Raw genomic sequence first — 9,618 nt, forward strand, 5'->3', positions numbered from 1 at the left:
TAACAATTGAAGCATTCATTCCATGTAAGTATAGCAAGTTTCTAACTTGTACTGGCTGAGTTTTCCATACGACAATTTCAGCAGTTTACAGAAAATTTTTTAAATGGAAGAATGCCCTTTATGTGTGTGTGTGTGGTGTGTGTGTGTGTGTCTGTCTGTGTCTGTGTGTGGGAAAGAGAGAGAAGCCTAGTTCTCAGCCATATGGTTTCAGGTTCAGTTCCACTGTGTGGCACCTTGGGCAAATGTTTTCAACATGTATGTATGTGTGTGTGTGTGTGTGAGAGAGATAGAGAGAAGCCTAGTTCCCAGCCACATGGTTTCAGGTTCAGTTCCACTGCATGGCACCTTGGGCAAATATTTCCAACATGTGTGTATGTGTGTATAGAATTGAAATGGTCTTTCAGCAACAACACACCTTGATAAACTCAGTGACACAAGTTGTATAATCAAATGCTTGCACACCTGGTGAACTACATTGCATGGAAACAATTGTAGTGATGGAAAATAAATGTGCACCTGTACTCCTTCATGTTGACACCAAATGTTTTCAGTTGTCTATTCACACATGACAGATGCCCAAACGCAAACCTGGAAGTAGTTATAAAACTACTACTGGATAACACAGGATGAAATCTGAAGGTGGATGAGCTTTATACTGTACTCTGCTACATTCTTTACAGAATATACCTCAACTATATATATATATATATATATACAGTTAATCCAAACATGAACACACAAAGAGAAAACACAACAATACGAGGACGTGAAACAAGTATAGTGTTATTGGATGCTCAGGAAAGGAAAAAAAGAAGGAGGATTTAATGTTTTGAGCGGAGCTCTTCGTCAGAAACATAGGAAAAGGAAAGATCCAAGGAAGGGAAGACAGAGGAAAAAAATCACCAATGATACACACGCGGTCATATTTATATATATCGTTTGTAGAAATACATAAATTCGGAGGAGAAGCATACTCTAAGATGTAGAGCACCTTGGACAAGTATCTTCTATAGCCTTGGGCAGACTAAAGCTGTGAGAAACATTAGCACGCCGGGTGAAATGCTTAGTGGTATTTCGTCTGCCACTATGTTCTGAGTTGAAATTCTGCTGAGGTCGATTTTGCGTTTCGTACTTTCGAGGTCGATTAAATAGGTACCAGTTATGCACTGGTATAATCAACTCAGTCCATTTGTCCGTCCTTGTTTGTCCCCTCTGTGTGTAGCCCCTTGTGGGCAGTAAAGAAATAAAATAAAGCCTTGTGAGTAGATTTGGTAGACAGAAACTGAAAGAAGCCTATTGTGTGTGCGTGTGTGTGTGTGTGTGTGTGTGTGCATGCGTGCGTATTTCTCTGTTATCCTGCCCACCACTGCTTGACAACTGGTGTGTTTATGTCCCCATAACTTAGCGGTTCAGCAAAAGATATTTGATAGAATAAGTACCAGGCTTTAAAAAGTGAAGTACTGGTGTTGATACATTCCACTAAAAATTCTTCAAAGTAGCTGTGTTTGGGGTCTGAAGATACACCGTAAGGCTAAACCCCTTATGAGCGAGAAACCCAGTGTAACTCCATAAACTGGCCTGCTCCACTATCATATTTATATATATATATATATACCTTATTAATTAAATTGTTTTGTTCATAGGAGTAGGAGCGTCTCTAGAACATGATCGTACTTTAAGCTTATCAATGACCGATCTATCTCTTGATATCTAACTTGTTCGTTATTCACCATTCACAACTTATATTAACTTTTGGCACAAAATATTTAAGTCAAACCCTGAGTCCTTTTTATTATTATCGTTTATATTTCATTTTTTTTTCTTTTCAACTAGCAGGAAATTTTTCTTCGGTTAATCAGCGAAACCCATTGCTTCTAAACCAAATCTATGTCTCACGTTCAATCAAATTTGTACATCTCATTCTCTGTTTGTGTATGTATATATGTATGTATGTATGTATGTATGTATGCATGAATGCATGTATGTATGAATGTATGTATGCATGCATGCATGTATGTATGTATATGTATATATATATATTTATATATACATATATATGTATATGTGTATATATATATACACATATACATATATGTATGTATATATATATGTGTGTGTGTGTGTGTGTGTATATATATATATATAGCCTTACAGTGTATCTTCAGACCCCAAACACAGCTACTTTGAGAGGAGTGGACAGCGTGCTGTGACCAGCGGTGTCAAATGGATGCCCGATGGACTGGTCGGTCAAGGTGATATATATATATATATATATACCGGAGTAAACACATAAATGTGAAACAAGGTGGAAAAAAGAGTACTCAAATACCAGTGGTAGAGTAATATGCTTTATTTAAAGCAGCAGAAAATTCAACAAAACCTGTTACTCTGAGTTTCACGTTGCCGTTTGTTGGACAATTTTTGCTAGCAAAAACTGTCCGACGAACAGCAACATGAAACTCAGAGTAACAGGTTTTGTTGAATTTTCTGCTGCTTTAAATAAAGCATATTACTCTACCACTGGTATTTGAGTACTCTTTTTTCCACCTTGTTTCACATTTATGTGTTTACTCCGGTATATATATATATATATATATATATATATATATATCACCTTGACCGACCAGTCCATCGGGCATCCATTTGACACCGCTGGTCACAGCACGCTGTCCACTCCTCTCAAGGTAGCTGTGTTTGGGGTCTGAAGATACACTGTAAGGCTATATATATATACACACACACACACACACACACACACACACACACACACCACATATATATACATACATATATGTATATGTGTATATATATATACACATATACATATATATGTATATATAAATATATATATATACATATACATACATACATGCATGCATGCATACATACATTCATACATACATGCATTCATGCATACATACATACATACATACATACATACATACATACATATATATATGGAGGGTGGTGAGAAGCATCTATCTGTCAACCCACCACCACCACCACGCACACGATATAATGATTGTGTGTGTGTGTGTGTGTGTGTAAAAATACTTGTGCAATTGTGAAATAATTATTAATATAAAAGTGCAGATGTTGGTGCATGGATAACAAGTTGGCTTCCAAACCACATGGTTTTCGGTTCAGTTCCATTGCCTGGTACCTTGGGCAAGTATCTTTTACTGAAACCCAAAGTTGAGTGGATTTAGTACATGGAAACTGATAGAAGTCTGTGGTGTGTATGTGAGAGAGAGAGAGAGAGTGAGTGCGTGTGTTTGTGTTTCCTTGTCTTGACCTTGCGTGATAATTGTAAATGAGTGTTGCTGTTATACAAACACAGTATAATTCGTTTCCAATGTTCTGTGAGAATATGCCGGGCCAGGGAGGAAATAACACCTTGCTTCGAAACAGGTGAAGAGTGACAACAGAAAGGCCATCGGGCTGTTGGAAATCTGCCTCAATAAACACTGTGTAACCAATGCAAGCATGGGAAAGTGTACATTAAAATGAAGATATATACATAGCAACATTATTTAATGTACTGCTACGTAATTTCTTATTTATTACTCATTCAACAGAATATTTTTTGTGCGACATCTGTTTCTGTTTACTTTCCTCTTTCTTTGACTCTCTTTTACCTTCCTTCCTTCCTCTCTCTTTCCCTCTCTAACACTTTGTTCTGTGTTGCCTCTGTCCCTCAGCCCTCCACCACTCTTTCTCTCTCCTCCCACCACCACATGACCTGTGATCATTCACATCTCTTTGGTCCATTTCATTTTTTTGCCTCACTTTTGACTCTTTCAGTTGTCCTTCTCTCTGCACCTCCAGTTCTTTTTTTTTACACAGTTTATTTTCTTCACCTTTCATTCTGTATCCTTCTGTCCCTTTCTTGTTTCCAGTCCAACAGGACATTTCCCTTTGCGTTACTCCATATTCGTCCCCCTTGTGGTCGAGCAACCTTTTTACATTATATATGTATAATTATTTTATTTTGTTCACACGGATGAAATGTCGGTGTGCTAACAATTCTGCCAGTTCACCACCTCAATATATAATATAGTAAAAAGATATAAAGATATAGGCATAGGAGTGTGGCAAGTAGCTTGCTTACAAAACACATGGTTCCAGGTTCAGTCCCACTGCGTGGCACCTTGGGCAAGTGTCTTCTACTATAGCCTCGGGCTGACCAAAGCCTTGTGAGTGGATTTGGTAGACGGAAACTGAAAGAAGCCCGTCAATATGTGTATGTGTTTGTGTGTCTGTGTTTGTCCCCCAAACATCACTTGACAACCGATGCTGGTGTGTTTACGTCCCCGTAACTTAGCAGTTCAGCAAAAGAGACCGATAGAATAAGTACTAGGCTTACAAAGAGTAAATCCTTGGGGTCGATTTGCTCGACCAAAGGCGGTGCTCCAGCATGGCCACAGTCAAATGACTGAAGCGAGTAAAAGAGAGCGATGGACACACATATAAACACACAAGTTTGTTTTTCTCCAGGCTATGGGCTTATTTGGCTGGAGATTATCCTAATTTCCATGACGTTGAGAATGCAAGACTCCCTCGTCACAGGAGTAACACCTCCAGCTTTTGCCATCATTTTATTTTCAGCTGAGAAAAGCTTAGCAGAAAATTAGCAAATTGAAGCAATATGAAATGAAGTGCTTTGCTTGAGACACAATGCACAGCCTTGTCAGAGAATTGAATCCATAACGTGATCATAAATCCTATACCCACTATACCACGTGCCTTGATATACATACATACTTAAAAATACGCTTATACGCACACCTGTGTGTGTATGTGTACATATACAGGGGAAACCACTTATCATTGATTATGTTATCAAAGTGGTTGTTATCAGAAAGGTTTTATCTTAGTGATCACAAGCCGCTTCCATTGTACACACACAAGATATAAGCTTGTGCTTTTATTGGTTGTTCAGTTTTCATGTTAAAAGATAAAAGACGCATTGAATACAATTGTCTTAGATAAATTAAATCTAGTAAAAAAAAAAAAAAAATGGAAATGGAGATGTGATTTTCATAGCTTGAAGGCCTTTGATCACAGGTTTGCTGGATCATAGCTGACTTTGGGCTAAACAACAACAGATTCTGTATGTCTTTGAATAAAAGAATTATCAAGTGTTGTCTTAATTTACTAGGCTTACAAAGAATAAGTCCTGGGGTCGATTTGTTCGACTAAAGGCGGTGCTCCAGCATGGCCACAGTCAAATGACTGAAACAAGTAAAAGAGTAAAGAGTTTTTTGTCCATTTTAACCCAAGACTTTACTGCAAAGCAAACTTCCTGATTGTCTCCACATCCCGGCTGCATTACACAAACTAGTCAGGTGTGACAAGCAGTGTTTATAGTAAGGTGTGTTCGTTCACCCGGCACTATCTAATCTGCAATAAAAAAAAAAAGAAAAACTTGGCAGGTCAGCTTATTAGATGCTTAGTAACAGTATACTAACTTTATAATGATTTAGGATAGTCATAACAGTCTCTCCTAACAAAAAACAAAAACTCTAAAACTTTCTGGAATGCACCTTGCATGCAAATATGCATATATTTAAGTAGGTAGTTAAGCAGGTAGGTCTGTAGGTTATGTAACTTCCATACATTTAGAGTAGGTTAAAGTGTTTCTCTCATAAATCAGAGACAAACATTCAAGTAGGTCAAAGTCTACTTGCTGACATGCTCACCACGTAGCTATATATTGGAACTCTGCAAGCTGTCTGTCTGCCTGTCTTTCTGTCTGTTTATATGTATGCATGTACGTGTATGTATTATGTCAGTTCACTTTCGAGTGCTACTGGCAACATGTAACCCAGTACAACCTGTTGCATGGTCGGGTTGTTGGCAACTAAACCGACAACCCCACCAAGCTTGCTTGGTGAGGAGGGTGTTTATTGGCCACCCTACGGGATGAAAAACAAAACTCGTCAAAGGGCGGAGGACCTCTTGAGAGTCAACGGCCATCCAATAAATGTCTTAAGGCGGGATCATGCGCGGGGACATAGAAATAATTGGACTGAATACCCGATCGCGCGGTTAAACCATTGGGAGTGAAGGACTCCTAGCCTTTGTTAGGGCATCCTTCTAAGAGAAGGTAACTCAGGTAACTGGGATAACTCCGACATAAAACCTGCGGCTCCGTGGTTACTGATGATGTTGACTTGTTCTTCTTTTTGGATTACGGCTGCTGTTGCTTAGTGAGTGGGATTGACTCAGTGCACAGCTGTTCCTCACTTTAAAAAAAATCTTCTTGCACAGGAATTGCATGATAACAACATTGATTAAGCTTTGTGCAATGGCCATACTCGATAACGAGGGGGCAGCCACCATGTGTGTGTATACTATTTTTTCTTTCTGTGAAGAAGTTTGCTTTTTAATCAGTGTGGGCAGGTGCCTTCTGTGCCACAGTCTGGTAGAGCAATGACTTAACAGTGGAATTGGGTCATAGAAGGAAACTGGGCAAACAACAAAAAGCATCTTTTGAGCTTTGGGCCTCAAAGAGGCAATGGCAGATGACTGAGACCTTTGGCATTATGTTGTGCTTGAGAAGAAGACCCATCAAGCCGAGCAAAATCACAGTAATGGCAGATACCAGTGTTGTGCCAGTGGCATGTAAAAGCACCCATTACAATGTTGGAGTGGTTGGCATTAGGAAAGGCATCTAGCTATAGAAACCATGCCAAATCAGACTGGAGCCTAGTGCAGCTCCTCAGCATACCAGCCCTGGTCAAACCGTCTAACCCATATCAACATGGACAATGGACATTAAATGAAAATTATGTAATATATATATATATATATATATATATATATATATATATATACTCTTTTACTCTTTTACTTGTTTCAGTCATTTGACTGTGGCCATGCTGGAGCACTGCTTTTAGTCGAGCAAATCGACCCCAGGACTTATTCTTTGTAAGCCTAGTAAAGTACTGGGGTTCATTTATTCATCTAAAAATTCTTCAAGGCAGTTGATACATTTGACTAAAACTTCTTGAAAGCAATGACTGAAAATGAAAATAGAAAAAAAGACAGTATTTACATTTTTAACTTAGCTATTACTGGTTTTGATTGCTTTAACCCTTTCGTTACCAACCTGGCTGAAACTGGATCTGGCTCTGAGTACAAAAGTCTTGTTTTCATAAGTTTTGAATTAAAATTTTCCACCAAACTTTAGTCACACTTTATGTTCCTAACACCAGCGGAATGATAACTAAGTTATTTTACTAAATTCTTTGTTATACTTAAAGTAATTGAAAGAAACACAGAGCATCTCAAAATAAATACAGCAACGAAAGGGTTGAAGACAATCAAGTCATGTTGGTTACTTGTGCTGTCAACTGCTACTTAAGCAAACAGAACGCAGCACCATGTGGTCTTTATAAGAAAAACATGTGACTTGCCAGAGCTGATATTATGAAAGATTAATTCAACATAATTTATTTTAATATATTTTTTCATTCTTTCTTTATCAATATGGCTAGATCTTCTTTAAGCAATGAAAACTGGTGCCTGCTTTGTTAAAAGTTTAAATAAGTTTTCAGCTCGTTTTATTCTTTTCATTTATTTTCCAATAGGTGTAGGAGTGGCTGTATGGTAAGTAGGTTGCTTAAAACCACATGGTTCCGGGTTCAGTCCCACTGTGTGGCACCTCGAGCAAGTGTCTTCTACTAAAGCCTCGGGCTGACCAAAGCCTTGTGAGTGGATTTGGTAGATGGAAACTGAAAAAAGCCCGTCTCATATATGCATATATATGTGTGTGTGTGTGTGTGTGTGTGTGTGTGTATGTGTGTGTATATGTTTGTGTGTCTGTGTTTGTCCCCCAAACATCGTTTGACAACTGATGCTGGTGTGTTTATGTCCCTGTAACTTAGCAGTTCGGCAAAAGAGACCAATTGAATAAGTACTAGGCTTACAAAGAATAAATCCTGGGGTCGATTTGCTCGATTAAAGGTGGTGTTACAGCATGGCCACAGTCAAATGACTGAAACAAGTAAAAGAGTAATAAATATGGATAAATTTGTGCGAAACTTCTTAACATACATATTTGTTTCACTCCCACCCTATTGGAAACACCTTGAATACAGTTGTATAGGATTGTCAGCCTTTGGATTAGAACATTTACTACAATTAATTTAATATAAATCCATGAAATACACCAAACTGTTATGTCAAAGACATTCAGCAGAAACATGTCAGAATGTGAAAATGGTTTCCATCAAATAAATTTTAAGGATGTATAATTCTCCATTTTACATTATTATGTCCATATGTGTATATATGTGTATATATATATATATATAATATATATATATATATATATATATACTCTTTTACTCTTTTACTTGTTTCAGTCATTTGACTGTGGCCATGCTGGAGCACTGCTTTTAGTCGAGCAAATCGACCCCAGGACTTATTCTTTGTAAGCCTAGTAAAGTACTGGGGTTCATTTATTCATCTAAAAATTCTTCAAGGCAGTTGATACATTTGACTAAAACTTCTTGAAAGCAATGACTGAAAATGAAAATAGAAAAAAAGACAGTATTTACATTTTTAACTTAGCTATTACTGGTTTTGATTGCTTTAACCCTTTCGTTACCAACCTGGCTGAAACTGGATCTGGCTCTGAGTACAAATGTTTTGTTTTCATAAGTTCTGAATTAAAATCTTCCACCAAACCTCAGTGACACTTTATGTTCCTAACACCAGCGGAATGATAACTAAGTTATTTTACTAAATTCTTTGTTATACTTAAAGTAATTGAAAGAAACACAGAGCATCTCAAAATAAATACAGCAACGAAAGGGTTGAAGACAATCAAGTCATGTTGGTTACTTGTGCTGTCAACTGCTACTTAAGCAAACAGAACGCAGCACCATGTGGTCTTTATAAGAAAAACATGTGACTTGCCAGAGCTGATATTATGAAAGATTAATTCAACATAATTTATTTTATATATTTTTTCATTCTTTCTTTATCAATATGGCTAGATCTTCTTTAAGCAATGAAAACTGGTGCCTGCTTTGTTAAAAGTTTAAATAAGTTTTCAGCTCGTTTTATTCTTTTCATTTATTTTCCAATAGGTGTAGGAGTGGCTGTATGGTAAGTAGGTTGCTTAAAACCACATGGTTCCGGGTTCAGTCCCACTGTGTGGCACCTCGAGCAAGTGTCCTCTACTAAAGCCTCGGGCCGACCAAAGCCTTGTGAGTGGATTTGGTAGATGGAAACTGAAAAAAGCCCATCTCATATATGCATATATATGTGTGTGTGTGTGTGTGTGTGTGTGTGTGTGTGTGTGTGTGTGTGTATGTGTGTGTATATGTTTGTGTGTCTGTGTTTGTCCCCCAAACATCGCTTGACAACTGATGCTGGTGTGTTTATGTCCCTGTAACTTAGCAGTTCGGCAAAAGAGACCGATTGAATAAGTACAAGGCTTACAAAGAATAAATCCTGGGGTCGATTTGCTCGACTAAATGTGGTGCTCCAGCATGGCCACAGTCAAATGACTGAAACAAGTAAAAGAGTAATAAATATGAATAAATTTGTGTGAAACTTCTTAACATACATATTTGTTTCACTCCCACCCTATTGGAAACACCT

The sequence above is a fragment of the Octopus sinensis genome, linkage group LG23, assembly GCF_006345805.1.
Source record: "Octopus sinensis linkage group LG23, ASM634580v1, whole genome shotgun sequence".
NCBI lineage: Eukaryota > Metazoa > Mollusca > Cephalopoda > Octopoda > Octopodidae > Octopus > Octopus sinensis.